We start from the raw sequence: 16615 nt of genomic DNA on the forward strand, positions 1-16615 counted from the left end.
TGGGGCACCTGTGTGGCTCAGTCGGTTAAGCATCCAGCTTCAGCTCAGGTCATGATCCCACAGTTCGTGGGTTTGAGCCCCGCAATGGGCTCTGTGCTGACCGCTCAGAGCCTGGAGCCTGCTTGGGATTCTGTGTCTCCCTCTCTCTCTCTCTCTGCCCCTCCCCTGCTCACACTCTGTCTTTTTCTCTCTTTATCTCAAAAATTAATATTAAAAAATTAAAAGAAATAAAATAAAATTACACCTTTTTCTTTTTTATATTAAACATTGCTTATGTCTACAAAATTTTGTCATATTATTGCATTAAATTGAATATGGTCTCTCACCCATAATAAAGGACCTGAAAGAGGCTCTCATTCCTATATTCTTACAATTAAACCAAAGGGCAGGCATCTGCCTTTCTCCCTTGGTCATTTTCTCTGTGAGTTCAGGCCTATCTTTCCAGTCATTTGCAAGGCTGTGGACATTGATGATTTTGGCTGGTTTGTCCATTCATCATTCAGTGGTCCTATATAGAGATACTTTTCTTTTTTTTCTTAATTTTTTTTTAAATTTATTTATTTTTGAGACAGAGGGAGAGCATGAACAGGGGAGGGTCAGAGAAATAGGGAGACACAGAATCTGAAACAGGCTCCAGGCTCTGAGCTGTCAGCACAGAGCCCGACGCGGGGCTCGAACCCACGGACCGTGAGATCATGACCTGAGCCGAAGTCGGACGCTTAACCGACTGAGCCACCCAGGTGCCCCTAGAGATACTTTTCAATGCAAGGTTTTGTACCAGCTGCTTGGGACACAAAAATGGATAAAACTTTGCACTGGTCCTTGGAGAGCTTATAGGCTCCTGGGGAGGCTGTGGTTTCAGTCCCTTTCAGATAACCTCAGGCTCTTTAGGTGCATGTGTGTCTTTTGGGGTTTCTTCAGTATTCGTTTCCTATGTCCCAAGAGGACACTGGTGTAAAGACAGAAGACTGGGTAGCCTTGTGGCATCATGGGGGGCTGTCTGGTTCCCACCCTGCTTTTTTCTGCAGGCTGCCTTGGCAGCACGGGTGCTCTCATTCAGCCCCAGCCATCATTCTGGCATCCTCTGCCAATGGCAAATGCTGCTGTGGCCTTCAGCCTTGACGTCCACATTCTGCAGGGCCCTCCTATGGACTCCAGCCCTCTTCCAAGCTCAGGATCTCCTGGTCCTCTCGGGGCTGGTGGCAATAATGCACTGTGGCTCTCTCTAGATGGGGCACACGTAGTGTGTGAGAGATGGCCTCTGCCCCTCTGCTTCCCCACTACTCCTGTACCACAGCAGGTGGTAGCTTCATGCTGATTATGGGGCTTCTCTGAAGGGCTTGCCAACTCCCAAGGCTTTGCAGAAGGATGCAGGTAACTGAGTTTTGATGGCAAAGTCTCCTAAATGATATTAGGTTTCAACACCCTCCAACATGACATTCACACCACGGCAAGGCTGAAACTCAGAGAGTCATGCTTTGCCCATTTTGTTTCCCTTTCTTCTGTGCCTAAGCCCATCTACCACCAGAGGGGCCATCTTCTTCCCACTTGTGAGGGTTTCCCTGCATCTGATCCGTTTTCTCAAGATTCTCTATAATTGGTTTCAAGAGCAGCCTTCAACTTCTGCCTCCATGGATATCATAGACCGTTTTTATTTTGTTTTCTGTTAACACAGTCAGCTCTCTGAAGACCAAAGCATTTGCTTTCATACCATTGTCTCGCTATATTCTTCAAAACAGTGTTCCGGAACTCAAAGCAGCAAAGTCCTGATGTTCAAATTGGTTCTGTTCTCACATGAAGGAAAAAAAAAATGTCATTGATTGTAGAGCAGCAAAGGGAAAAGGATCTCAGGAGTTAGATGTGCAGGGTACATGGGAGTTCGTGCTATTATTCTCTCCATGTTATACCTGTGTGAAATTTTCATAAGAAAACATTTTTATCCAAGTATAATTAACATACAATGTTATATTAGTTTCAGGTATACAGTATAATGATTCAATAGTTCTATTCATTATTCACTGTTCATCACAAGTGTACTCTTAATCCCCTTGACCAATTTCACTCATCCCCCCCTCACCTCCCTTCTGGCAACCATCAGTTTGTTCTTGATATTTTTTTTAATTTTTTTTAATGTTTATTTATTTTTGAGAGAGACAGAGACAGAATGAGAGTGGGTTGGGGCAGAGAGAGAGGGAGACACAGAATCCGAAGCAGGCTCCAGGCTCTGAGCTGTCAGCACAGAGCCTGACGCGGGGCTTGAATTCACAAGCTGTGAGATCATGACCTAAGCCAAAGCCAGACACTCAACCGACTGAGCCACCCAGGCGCCCCTGTTCTTGATATTTTTAAGATTCTGGTTTTTTTGTCTTATTTTTCTTTGTTTCTTTGTTTTGTTTCTTAAATTCCACATATGAGTGAAGTAAAATGGTATTTGTCCATAGTTAAAAAAAAAAAAAACTTTTAAAAGCTTAATTACCATTAAACTCATGAGGAGGTTTGATATGCCAAGATGCCTAGGAATAAACAAAGAATCCGGGAAGCAGAGTGGTGACAGTGACATGACTTACGTGAAGGTTTCCAAAAGGCTTAATGAGATTTCTTCTTTGTTCTCTCTCTCTGTTTCATCTAAATTCTAACAAAGCAAGGATGGTTTATCAAGCACAATCCAGTCAGGGAGAGAGGGAGAGAATTGGCTGGGGGGAGGGAAAGAAAAAAAGAGAAAGAAAACCAAAACTGGACTGGTGACCAGTGTCTAGAAGACAAAACGAAGTCTTAAAAAGATTGAATGTTCTGAGGGAAAAAGAATGACACAAACTCCTCCTGTCCCCAAAGCAGAGTACAGGGTACTTGAGACACACAGGAATATGGAGACAGCACTATGAACTACTTAATTCCTCAGAAGTTCACCGTTCCACTGGAAAGGAAGAGCTGTTACGTGGCTAACCCAGAGCCAATGTGAGAGTAGCAGAGATAGTAATAAAGCATCTTATATTTGAATATATATATTTATATATATATTCTTATATATATATTCTTATATATATATTCTTATATATATTCTTATATATATTCTTATATATTCTTATATATATATTCTTATATATATTCTTATATATATTCTTATATATATATTCATATATATTCTTTCTTATGTACATATCTATACATATATAGTCTTATATATATATTCTTATATATTTTTTTTTCTTACTATATATATTCCAGTCCAATACATGGGGAAATAACATATAGATTCATTGATTCATTCACTCAGGAAATAGTATGTGTCCTACACTTTAAAAAAACATGAGGAATACAGCTGAGACCAAAATAGGCAAAAATTCCTGCCTTTATGGAGTTTACTTGCCAATGGGAGAACATGCCATCAAATGAAATAAGTAGATCCAAATATAGTGTATTAAATGGTGAAACCTGCTAAGGAAATAAATAAAACAGGTAAAAACAGGCAAGGGACCTTCCTGGAAGGAGTGCGCTATTTAAAATAAGGTTAAGGAAGGTGTCTCTGAGTCAGTGACATTTTAAGTGACCTGAAGGAAGTGAGGGACATCTGGGAGAGGCACATTCTGAGCAGAGGAACAGCAAGCGCAAAGGTCTTGAGGCAGGAGCTTGCCTGACGTGTCTCAGAGACAGCCATGGCGGCCAAAATGACTGGGGAGCAATGGGGAAGAGAGTGAAGAGATAAAGCCAGAGAAATAGTAGGAGCTACATCTTATAGAGACTCATAGGCCATTGTAGGAATTTACTTTAATCAAGAAGGAAAAGCCACTGAGGTTTAAGCTAGGTGTAACGTTGTGGGACTTATATATTTTTTATTTTTTTTTATTTTATTTTAGAGAGAGAGAGTGTGTGAGCAGGGGAGAGGAGCAGAAGGAGAGAGAGAGACAGAGAGAGAATCTTAAGCAGGCTCCATGCTCAGCCCACAACCCGATGCAGGGCTTGATGCCATGACCCTGGGATCATGACCCTGGGATTAAGATCTGAGCTGAAATCAAGAGTTGGACGCTCAACTGACTGAGCCACCCAGGCACCGCATTGTGAGGTTTATATTTTAAGAGAACCATTTGACTGATATGTTAGGAGAGATATAAGTGAGCCAAAGGCAGAAGCAAGGGAATCAGGTATCAGGCTATTGAAATGACCCAAATAAGAGATGATGGTGGCTTGGACAAGGGTGGTGGTTCTAGAGATGGTGAAAAGTAGGTGAGTTCTAGACATATCTTGAAGACAGGACCAACAGGATTTGTTAGTGGATTAGATGTGGGGTGTGAGCAAAAGAGAGGAGCTAGGAGCTTTTGTTCTAAAGGAGGGATCAGGTTACCATCTACTGAGGTGAAGAAGGATGCAGAAGGGTAGGTTTGGGATGCAAGAAGTTGGGAGTTTGTTTTGATAAAAACATGCTTGTGTAGAGTTGTCAAGTTGGTAGTTGAATATGATTTTGTGGCAATTGCAGAGGGGACCCAGACTTGGTAATAATTTGGGAGTCATCGGCATGTACACGGTTTTAAGGCCATAGGACTGCATGGCAATGTCTATCTGGAGAAAGGTGATATTCAAAGACTGAATCCTGGAGCACACTGAGGTTTTGTGGTCGGGGGGGGAGAAGCCAAGAGCAGAGGGCATTGAGATGGAACCAGTGAAGAATATGAGGAAGGTATCCTGGAAGAAATGAGAAAATCTTTTCAATGCAGAGGTAGAGGTCAGTTGGTCAAATGCTATTAAGGTTAAGCTCTGCCAGATCTTTGGTGACATTAGCAAGAGACATTTTTATGAAGTGGTAAGAATAGGAGCCTGAATGGGGTGGTTCGAGAGAGAACAGGAGACAGATGTAAAGATAATGAGAACGAGCAACTCTTTGGAAGAGCTTTGCTAAAAAGGGAAGCAGGGAAATGTGATGGTAGCTGGGAGGAAATGTGGTATCCAGAGAAGGAGTTTTGAAGACAGGAGGAATTATACACCAGCTTCATTTGCTAATAAAAACATTTATGGAGGAGAGATAAAGAATGCTTGCTGGGGCAGTATCCTTGACTGGAGCAAGAGGGGACAGGTTCTGGTACAAAAGTATACCAACCAGCCCGGGACATAAACACAGACATTCACGCTAACTGGGAGAAAGTATATAGTGTAGATACATACAAGGTAGAAGTGGTGGGCGGGGGGTTGGGGGGGGGGAGAAAATTGTCTTCTGTTTTCTTCTACATTCCCAGTTACATAGGCAACGAGATCAAGAGATCGTTGGTCACTGTGCAAAGCTTTATGGAGTTGAGGAACTGGAATGGAAAAATTGGAAAGACAGAGCATGGCAGGGGCAGAGTGGGATGCTTGAACCTGAGATAACAGATGTCAACATCTGGGGAGGATGGAGGGACTGTAAAAGAAATAAGAGACCAGATTACTGGAAGGATTATCCTCACAGATATTGGAACCACCAGTGTATGATGTGAATAGAAATTGAGATTGTAAGAATGAGTTCGAGTTACAAAAAGTAAAGAATGAGGGGGGGCAGGGGGCGGGCATGGCTCACAGGTCCAAAGGTGCCTATACCGAGGAGGGGTAATGGATGGTATATGGAGGGGCAATGGAGGGTAATAGATGACATAAACTTTAAGGTGGTTTTTCAGAGAGGAAGGAGGGAGAAGAGTCTGGATACCATAATGAGGTAACAGGAGGATATCCATCCTGCCTTCAGGTTAAGGGTACAGGGAGGCAAAAAAAAAAAAAAAAAAAAAAAACAAATTAAAAGTGCTTTATCAGCAGACAGGATTCCCAGGAATATCTGTATTTCTGTTAGAGCAAAAGGGTGTAACAGAATTTATAAAGAAGAGGTTAAAAATTTAGGGGGTATTGCTGATGACTGATGTAGAATTGCAGAAAGCATAGTGGGAGGGTCTGAGAACTGGGGAGAGGTGAAGAGGCAGCCAGATCAGATTGTATAAAGAGCTGTGTTGGGGGAATGGCTGGGGGAGAAAGGAGGACCTGGGTGTCTTGAGCTTCTTCATGTCATGTCTGATGGAGATGAAGATCAAGGCATGATGGCCTCCAAGACATTGGTGGTAAGGCTGTGGATGTAGGGGGAGGCAGGGCACAGGGTCTTCCCTGGAGCACCAGAACCCTAGGGCATTCCTGTCTCTCTCTTACTCATGGTGGTATGGAAAGCCAGGGAGAAACGGTGTTCGTTGAGAAGAAACCTGAGCCCCCTTTCCATTCTTGCTGATGTTTTTGCTTCGTTCCTTCATCAGTTCGTTAAACAAGCATCTATTTGGGGGCCACTGAACCCGAATAGTAGATGGCAAAATACAACAGTGAGATGAGTCAGTTTCTCCTCTCATGGAACCTTCAGAGTGTTGGGGGAAATGCCATTCGCTCAATCAGCAAATATTTGTAGGATGACCCGATCAGACTTGGGTTTTTCTCTTTACGATTCATCTGCCGCACGGTAGGAAATGGACTCATTTAGGACGAGGGTGAGACAGAGATACCAGGCAAGGTGTCAGTGTTACAGTCCAAATGAGAAGCAAGAGAACTGGGAGGGAAGCTACGGGGGCAGAGAGCAGTACACAGATCTTAATTATATTTGCGAGATACATAAACCACAGGACTACCTGATGAGGCAGGGGGTGGGTGAGGGAAATGGCATCAAAGGCAATTTCTACGTATTTGACCGAAGCAACCAGGTGAAGAGTGATGTCATACACTGAGATTGGAAACACCAGGGATGACCAGTTTTGGGGATGAGAATAACGAGTTAATGTGAGATATTCAAATGGAGTTAAGTACTTACCATAAAATATTAGGACCTAATATTTGTTATATATTCTACTATGTCAGGCTCATCTCCTATGTGCTTATTAACCATTTGAGTTATTAACCCTTGAGTCCCAGAACGTTATAACAAGGCTGGTACTAATTCCTCCCCGTTTCACAGAAGAAGAAACTCCAGGTGATTAAATAACTCCCCCTTCCCAAGGTCACACTAACTGTCAATCATCCTAAAGCCCATGCCTTACCCACTCTTCTCTACCATATCTCCAGGGGATGCTTAAACATCTGAATCGGAATATCTGACACTTCACAGATAGGGTCTGCCTGGAAATTAAAGCGTGGGCCGTAGTCAGAGACAATATGACCTAAGGAAAAAAAGTCTACACACTTAGAAGAGAAGAATTATCAAGAGTGTGAGAAACTGGGGAAACGTGGAGTCATTCCAGAATGTTAAATGGTTGAGAAACACTTGCTTTTAGAGGGGATTGTTTCTTTTCTTTTTTTTTTTTTTTAATGTTTGTTTTTTGAGAGAGAGAGAGAGAGAGAGAGAGAGCACAAGCAGGGGAGAGGCAGAGAGAGAGGGAGACACACAATCTCAGGCAGGCTCCAGACCCAAAGCTGTCAGCGCAGAGCCTGACTCGGGGCTCGAACTCATGAACCGTGAGATCATGACCTGAGCCGGAGTCAGACGCTTAACCAACTGAGCCACCCAGATGCCCCTAAAGGGGATCCTTTTCTTGGGCTGCCATCACGAAGTACCACAAACCGGGTGGCTTAAAACAACAGGAATGTATTTTGTCACCGTTCAGGAGGCCAGAAGTCTGCAAGCAAGGCGTCAGCTGGGCTGGTTCCTCCTGGAGGCTCTGAGGGAGAATCTGTTCCACGCCCGCCTCCCAGCTTCTGGTGGCTGCCAGCAGTCCTCAGTGTTCGTTGGCTTGTAGATTTATTACTCCAATCTCTGCCTCTATCTTAATATGACATTTGCCTCCATGGCTGTCTCTTTGTTTCCACATCTCCGTCTCCTTGTAAGGACACCATTAATTGGCTCTAGGGCCTGCCCTATTCCAGTAAGACCTCAATTTAATTACATCTGCAAAGAACCTATTTCCAAGTAAGTTCACATTCATAGATTCTGGGTAGACATGCATTTTGGGGGGACACTATTCAACCCGCTGCACGGAGGAAAGATGACATTCTTTTTTTTTTTTTAATTTTTTTTTTAACGTTTATTTTATTTATTTTTGAGACAGAGAGAGGAATGCCTGGAAAGATGGGCATTCTAACAAAACCATTTTTTTTTTAATTCCACCTCGATTCCATGCTTTTTAGATCTAGCCTTTTGGATCTAGCCTTTTATTTATTTATTTTTTAATTTTTTTTTTTTAACATTTATTTATTTTTGAGACAGAGAGAGACAGAGCATGAACAGGGGAGGGGCAGAGAGAGAGGGAGACACAGAATCTGAAACAGGCTCCAGGCTCTGAGCTGTCAGCACAGAGCCCGACGCAGGGCTTGAACTCACAGACCGTGAGATCGTGACCTGAGCCGAAGTCGGACGCTCAACCGACCGAGCCACCCAGGCGCCCCAAGGATCTAGCCTTTTAGATTTAACACTTTCTGGATCTAGCTTTTTAGATCACTTCTAGCTTTGTAATCCCTTAATTTGAGCTCATCACCAAAGTCCCAATTTCTTCCTTATTGGCAATGTTTCTCATCACGTAGCCAGTTGTTTGGTCATGCCAGAAGATCACATGTCTCTTCTAAGTCAGTGGTTATGAAAATAAAATAGATACTGGTTCTAGCCGCCAGAGTTTCTGATTCTGTCATTCAAAGGCACGGCCCCAAATGTGCATTCTTAACAAGTTGCCAGGTAATGGTGCTAGTTCCGGGCCGCACTTTGAGAATCACCGCTCTAGGTTCTAAGAGATCTGCTTTCTCCAACCCTATTCCTAGGGAAAAGTATATAGGGTCACATCAGCTAGTTATTTCTCTGTTTCCTATGTGTAGTTAAGGCACACAAAAGAACCTAACCGACGCAGGAATGACGTGGCTTATGCTGAGGTTGTTACCATAACGCTGGCAATCATTCTTCGTATCCTACTGCAAGTTGCAAAGTGCCTTCCCATCCTCCATGTAATGCAACTTTTGCACCAGCGTTAAGTCAGATGTTGCCTCACTTTACTGAGGATAGCTCACATTCAGAGGTGTGCCATACCTGGAAGGACATCATGACCAGGGGTCAGAAGACCCTGTGTTGTAAATTCCAACCTTTCCATTCTGGAGTCAGCACAGTTTCAGCTACTCGGGCTGTCACGGCTGTAGAACCTGAATTTTGATGAAGATCTGGGCAGCGCTTATGGAAAATCACTACAAATCGAGGCAACCAACAGGTCTGTTTTGCATTGCATTTTTGCCACTGGCTACGTCATCAAGGTGGTGGTTTCCCCTTATTCTCTTCCTCTTACTCTAATCAAGGGCTTATCAGTCTAGTTCATCAGAGTGCTTTGTTCTTTGTTCTCGCTGTTTATCCAAACAGCAAGTTTTGTACCTGCTAAGGCACATTTCCTAACGCCAATCCTCTAAAGTTCATTGGTCCCTGCCTGTTCCTTCTGAGGAACCAGGGCAGGTAAACATGATGTGAGGTGTGTTCTGTGCATGTTGCTTCAACCTTTCTTCTCTCTCAGGCTCCCTCTGTTCAGCATCTCACACCTGGCAAGTGGCAAAGCTGGGGCTCACACCTGCGCAGTCTGTGTCCAGAAGCTGTGCTCTGACCGTTTCACACACTGCCTTGCTCACCGCCCTCAACAGCTTTTCGTTTTCTATCAGATTCTTGCCACATTCCTGACCCTAACACCCAAGGTGCTCAATCAACTCCTCCCACACGTTTGTGTCGTCTGTGTGTGTGTGTGTGTGTGTGCAGGCAAGGGCAGCTATTCCAGGCAAAGAAGTTTCTGATCACCTCCCACACCTCTCAGGCTCACCGATGGCCCATGCCCTCACACAGGTGAGTTGCATCAGATTGGTTCAGAACGCCAGCTTTGGGGCCAGACGACACCAGATACGACTTCCCCCTTCTTCATTTACCTTGTAACCTTGGATGAGTCGCTGACTCCTCTGAGCCATCGTTTCTTTCACTGAAAAAAGGGACATGGTAATAGCAACTTGCAGGGCTGCTGTGAGAATTCAATGGAAAATCGACGCATCTGGTAGTGCCTCGGTCATTGCCTACCGCTCTTTCCTGTGCGTCACTATACCGCCTCTTCTTAGAGCACTCAGGTTACTCCTTTCTGCCCAAGTGTTCTTATATTCTCACCTCCCTTTCTCCTCACGTGAAAACACTCGGATGAGTCATGCCATAGCCTCCATTATAGTTTTCGTTCTCTTGGAGTCTCGGTGCGCCGCGTGGCGAGTATACTCCTAACGGCAATCCCCGGCCTCTGTACCTCTTTCACACGGCATGTAGCTCTACAAAGACCCTCATTCGTCATTCAGCCAAAATAACAGCCACCGGTTTGGGCCCTTAAAATTTACAGACAGGGGCACCTAGGTGGCTCCGTTGGTTGACCGTCCCACTTCGGCTCAGGTCATGATCTCACGGTTTGTGAGTTCGAGCCCCTCATTGGGCTCTGTGCTGACAGCTCAGGGCCTGGAGCCTGCTTTGGATTCTGTGTCTCCTTCTCTCTCTGCCCCTCCCCGCAACCCCCCTCCCACCCCTGCCCCCCTGCCAGCTTGCACACACGTGCACTCTTCCTCTCAAAAATACATAAACATTAAAAAAAAAATTTTCCAGGCACTGCAATAAACACCACTACCCTGTTATACCCTATTATATTACTATAATATATATATATAGTATATATATGCTATCATATATATATTATATATAGTATATATAACCTATTATATTACTAGAGTTCCCATTTGCAAGAGAGAAATTAAGGCTCAGTAAGTTTACATAGAATCATAGTATCTCAAGAGTTGGAAGGAACCCTAAAATCTACATCTATTCCATTTCACTAGACTCTGACACTTGGATTTCTTCCCCTAACTCAGTTGGAGTTATACTATGATAGGCACTCACAATCTCTCATATATATATCAGATTATATCAGATATATATGATCAATTTGAGATATATATATATATATCAGATTATTATATGTATTAGACTACTTACTTCCCTAATGAGACTGCAACTTTCTCGGTAACTTTTGGTTCTCATCAGTACCCAAACCCTTCATCCTGGCATAAAAAGCTCAAATACCCTGGCCCCTTTCTTCTCTCCCTGCCAGTGACACCTAACAAACCCTGCCTCGTGGCTACTAAAAAAGTAAAATTCAACAGAGTAAATTTGAAGATCTAACTGGCTTAAGTGATTCATGAATCAGTCAACATCCCTTCTAGCAAGTAAAAAGATGCTCTGAGGAATTGTACAAAATGGAAGGTTTTTATGGGATTATGCAAGGCATAATTAGCAAAAGAAAAGAAAAGACTGTTTCAGGCAAGGTCACCTTCCCTTAGGGAGAAGGGCAAGGGGTCTTATCGTGCAGATGACCTCATCTTCCTTTGGGATTTGGAGAGGGCCCATGTGACATGGGCCTGATTATCTGATTGGTACCAATCAGAAAATTCCTGACTGATCCATTAAGATTGCATTTCTGGGGGAAGTTGAAACTGCAGTTAGGTTAGGTATTAAGCCCTGCTTTGGTGACTTGGCCTAGCACAAGTGGCTCCATCCCAGGCCTGTGGCTTTCTTTTTAACATGGCAGATGTTTTCTCTCTAGGTAATTCTGTTCACGTCTTTCTGTCTCCTTCCTCCCTGCTTCTTAACTGGGCAATGTTTTACACTTCCACAACTAAGTTCAAAAGGGCCACATCCTCCAGAAGTCTTCCCTCTCTATCCACTGAAGCTGGGTGAGGGGCTTACGGGTTGGGTTGTCACACGATAGTGTAATATTCTGTTTACATACATCTGTGTCTTTGCACCTGAGTGGGAACCCCTTGAGGACATGATTTGGGCTTCTCTCACTATTGTATCTGCAAGGATCTACACAATTCCTGACAGGCATCATGCTTTCAGTTAAGTACTTACTGAATGAGTGAATGTCTTTATGAATTACCACAAGGATGCCTAACACAGCAGTGGGGACACAGGCTACCCTGACACTGCTTGCTGACTTGGTCTTAATTATATAAGTACCATACTTTTGGAGCTCTTGGTGAACCTCCTGATGGTAAGGACTTGGCTCAAACTGAGCTGTGTGAAGGTGTTTTGAGGCAGTTTATGGAAGGCCCTGGTTCTCTGTGGTATCCAGCTAAAAGCCACATTCAATGCTTTCTTGTTTCCGTTCATAAACTTGAGCTCTCCTATGGCCAGAAAGACAACTGTCTCCAGGGTTGAGATGAACAGGGTGTGGGCAAACATGACTTCTACATTATCATCCAGGAATGGCAGTGAAGTTGCTACAAGTCAAAGTATTTTGCCAGGAAGTTTCCATTAATTTACATGGCCTTCCAGTAAGGTATAAACAAACACTGAGGCTTATCACTTCCAGACATCGCCATACCCTTCCAATCATCCTTCGGAACATCACCAAGATATGCCTTAGCTCATTCCTCCCCGGTGTGCCCCACCACCCCTAGTAGGCATTGCTTCTGAGGTGCTCCAAGAAAGTCACACTATACAACCCATCAAACAGGATCTACCCAGCTTCCAGCCAGGCTCACTAACTATAAAACCTTTGCTGGACTTGAAAACTCCTTCCCCAAGTTCACATTTGTGAGCTTGATGCAGTTCTCTAGTTTCAGGATGGGGAAAATAACACTTCATTTATTTCCATCTCCATTCCAGTCACTGTGGCAGCCATGCTCTGTCACAAGGCTGTGATTATGAGGCTGCTGGCTGGCATAGTCAGCAAATGACTAATTCTAATACAGTGGCCAGTGTTAGTTAAACATCAGGGGAAAGAAAAAGAAAGAAAGAAAGAAAGAAAGAAAGAAAGAAAGAAAGAAAGAAAAAGAAGGGAGGGAGGGAGGAAGGAACAAGGGAGGGAGGGAGAGAGGGAGGGAGGAAGGAAGAGAAAGAAAGAAAGAAAGAAAGAAAGAAAGAAAGAAGGAACAAGGGAGGGAGGGAGAGAGGGAGGAAGGAAGGAAGGAAGGAAGGAAGGAAGGAAGGAAGGAAGAGAAAGAAAGAAAGAAAGAAAGAAAGAAAGAAAGAAAGAAAGAAGAAGGGAGGGAGGAAAGAAGAAGGGTGGGAGGGAGAGAGATGAAGGAAGGAAGGAAGGATGGAAGGAAGGAAAAGAAAAATAGAAGCATCAGTGATTATTTAGTTGAAAAAAAAATATCTGGGACAATAGATTAAATCAGAAGGTGATAATTTACTGATAAATAGGTGCATGGGGAATTAAACCAGTGAAGGTGCAAGACGCCTGCCCTCCCTGTGCATACAGGCTGGCAGAGCATTGGACCTGCCCAGCCATGAACTTTGGAGACTCCCTCTCCACTCTAGACTGACTTCTAAAACACAGAGTTGGGCTGCAGTGCTGGTGTCCATGCACCTTTTCTTCACAAGGATTATGTCTTTCGTTGCTTTTGCCCGGGAATCCAGTATTTCAAAAGGATTTGATCCAAAAACAAATAATCATAATTTTCCATTAGTACTTAATTCATTTCCCAATTTTTATTGAGTGGAGATACATAAATTACTAAACAAAACTGATCAACAGGAATCAGGCAGTAATTCCAGCTTGAAGCACGGGTTATTTAATATTTTAGTCAGTTTATAATGTATTACTGCAAATTAATGTGGAATATCTTTTAGGCTTTTTTAAATATTGAGAAGTGCATATGGCCCCCCCTTGCTAGCTCGGTGTTACCTTTGCTGGTTCTGCACTGCGTAGTGTGAGCAAAGAGTGGATGAATGAGGGGTTGAGGCTCATTGCGAAGAATGGAGGGGCCCAGAGGGTCAGTGAGTTGCAGTCTCCCTTGGGGAGTAAAGAAGCTATATTGAGGGGGTGGGAGCTCACTTGAGAGTGTGCGAGGTGCAGATGGAAGAAAGCTTGGAGGTTCATGTGGGCGTCAAAGGGCTGTGGAGAGGAGGGTTTGGTGAAGGACTTGAGGGTGTTTACTGTGGAGTGTGAAGAGGTTGTGGTGGGTGAGCCCACCCACTTCCACTGAGAAGTGTCGAGTGTTTGAGATGGGAAGGGGTTCACCATGGAGCAGTAAGTGTTTTCGTGGTGGGCACATTAGGTTGACTCTGGGACGTCAGGGACTTATGGGGAGGGAGCATTGGGATTCACCGCCATGTATGAGCAGTTGGAAAAGGCAGTTGGAAGGAGAACTGCCTTTTGTTGGCATATCAAGCGGTGTGAGAAGGATGATTGGAGATGACTATAAAGTGTGAAGTGGCCGTGGCAGAGATTTGGTGCTTGGTGTGGATGAGAAGTGGTTGTGGGAAGGAAGGATTGAGGTTCCCCGTGGAATGTGGAGTGGTCGGGGGAAGGTAAAATTGTGGTTTGCTGAAGAGTCTGAAGGAGGGAGGGACACATAAGGGGGGACACATAAGGAGGGAGGGACAAGTTTCACTTACTGTGGAGTGTGAGTCTGTTGTGGGGGGGAGGGTTGCCATCTGCCCTGCGGTGTGAACGGGAGGGGCTGGGGAGCTCACAGGGAGATGGGAAGTGATTTGTCAGCGGCAAGATGATGGCTTACTCTGGAGTGTCATGTGATCTTCTGTGTTATCTCTGGCCTGCTCCTTTGCTCTCTGTCTCTCCACCGACTCTCTCCCCAACCTGACTCGATAGGTTCTCCCTTGGGAGACGACTTAGAATCAAGAGAACTTTTCCACCACCCATCCACCCCTCCGTTCCTCCTCTTACTCATCAATATTATTGGAGCACCTACCATGCGCCTGGCCCGGTCCCAGGAGCAGGACAAACAGTAGGAAGAAGACACAGGTTCTTCCCTCATGGAGCACTCAGTCTGAAAGCAAATAATGAGAGGCTTCAGCAGAGAAAGCAGGTCACTGGGTTTTTGCACGAGCTCTAGACTCAATGGAGAGTATTAATTGTGCCACCAGGTTTCTACCTCAAGTTTCCACTTTAGTTCTTCAGAATGAAGTGAGGTGTGGCATTCAAGACAGACATACTCTCCTGGATAATGAATGTGAGTCTGGCAGCAGCTGTTTCTTTAGGGGCTTTGAGCAGAGCATGTGAGGCATCACAGATCCGGGGCCCCTGGATCTGGTGATCCCTGGGTCCTCTGGGACAAGGGCGTTAGCAGGCGGTGTGGAATAACATGGTTAAGAACATGGACTCTGGAGCTGGCTGAATCTGGTCTCAAATCTCAGTTTTATGATTTTTGGTGGGCATCTGTCATTTAGCCCGTGTGAACACCCTCTCGGCATTTTGGTAGTTCTCTAAGTGTAAGTGTCTCCTTTCCTTTTATTATTATTTTTTTAATGCTTATTTATTTTTGAGAGTGCACATGACTGGGGGAGGACTAGAGAGGGAAGGGGACAGAGGATCCCAAGCAAGCTCTGCACTGACAGCAGAGAGCCCGACGCGGGGCTCGAACTCACGAACCACAAGATCATCACCTTAGCCGAAGTCAGACCCTCAATCAACTGAGCCACCTAGGTGCCCCTGAGTGTCTCCTTTCCAGCATGGAATTCATGTTTCTTGTTGGTGGGTCAACATACAGTATAGATTCTGGTAATAGAATGGGCCCCGGAGGACATTCAGGGGGCACTGAGATAGATTCATGGAGAAGGAGGCAGGATTCAGGGAGTCCATTCTGCTGGCACAGACTGATACAGACGCGGCCCCGTTCTGGAGTACTTATCCTGGCTTACAGTGCCCCAGTCATGACAGGGGCAGCCTCTCTCTGGGTGGCTTGGTCTCATGGTGTGGCTCTGAGATTCTTCCCTGGACTTTTAGCCCACCGTCTGTTTCTCCAGCCTCTTCGTCAGTTGTGGGAGCTAGCTATACTTTTTAATGGATCTCTTTTTTAAAAAACTGAACTCTAACTATGTTATCTGGAGTAAAGAATCAGGACCAGTACAACTTCTAATTCACTTGGAAACTTTGAGCAAATCAGCCTGCACAGATCCCTTGGCCTACAGGGGCCAAACAGCCTAATGGTTAACAGCACAGGCTCTGGAACAAAACCACCTTGCTTCGACTCCCAGCTCTGACTCAAGTTATGTGAGCTCGGAAAAGTTACTTCACCTGCTTGTGTTTCTGTTTCCTCTTCCACGGACCGAGAATAATGTTGCCTTCCTCTTGGGGCTGTTCTGAGAATTCAACAGGCTAATTCATAGCAGGCACTTACAAAAGCACCTGTGACATATGAAACACTAATAAGGATTAATTATAATTATCACCCTCTCTGAGCCCCCATTTTCTCTTTTATAAAATTGAAGCAACATATAACAATTAGGCTTTTTTAAGCTTATTTATTTATTTTGAGAGTTAGAGCACGTGTACCGGGGAGGAGCAGAGAGTAGAAAGAAAATCCCAAGCAGGCTCCGTGTGCTATCAGAGCCCAAGCCCGAGCCATGAGATCATGACCTGAAATGAAACCAAGAGTTGGATGCTTAACCAGCTGAGCCACACAAGTGCCCCAACAGTTAGGCTTTTAATGATGCATTTGATAACTCTAGGCTTGTTCACTGCTTCCCTTCCCTCTTTCCTTTCTTCCTGCCTCCCCCTTCCCTCCCTTCTCTCCTTCTTTCCTTCCTTCCTTCCTGAATGGAGAAAGGAAGAATTGGCTTTTGACCATAACCTGACGACCCCTGAAGGCAGTTATCCACTTACTGATAATTGACCTATTATCA

The 16615-nt window shown here is 44.5% G+C and overlaps 1 long non-coding RNA gene across 1 annotated transcript; it reads right to left on the minus strand.

Annotated features, from left to right (window-relative positions):
- Positions 1 to 596: 596 nt before the first annotated feature.
- LOC131494624 (uncharacterized) lies at positions 597 to 16156 on the minus strand. The gene is made up of 3 exons (XR_009253499.1): positions 16008 to 16156; positions 14683 to 14760; positions 597 to 1907 (listed from the first exon to the last, which is right to left on the minus strand). It is a non-coding gene; the product is annotated as an uncharacterized LOC131494624 (long non-coding RNA).
- Between the last annotated feature and the right edge of the window lie 459 nt (positions 16157 to 16615).

The sequence above is a fragment of the Neofelis nebulosa genome, chromosome 14 (genome assembly GCF_028018385.1).
Source record: "Neofelis nebulosa isolate mNeoNeb1 chromosome 14, mNeoNeb1.pri, whole genome shotgun sequence".
Lineage (NCBI taxonomy): Eukaryota > Metazoa > Chordata > Mammalia > Carnivora > Felidae > Neofelis > Neofelis nebulosa.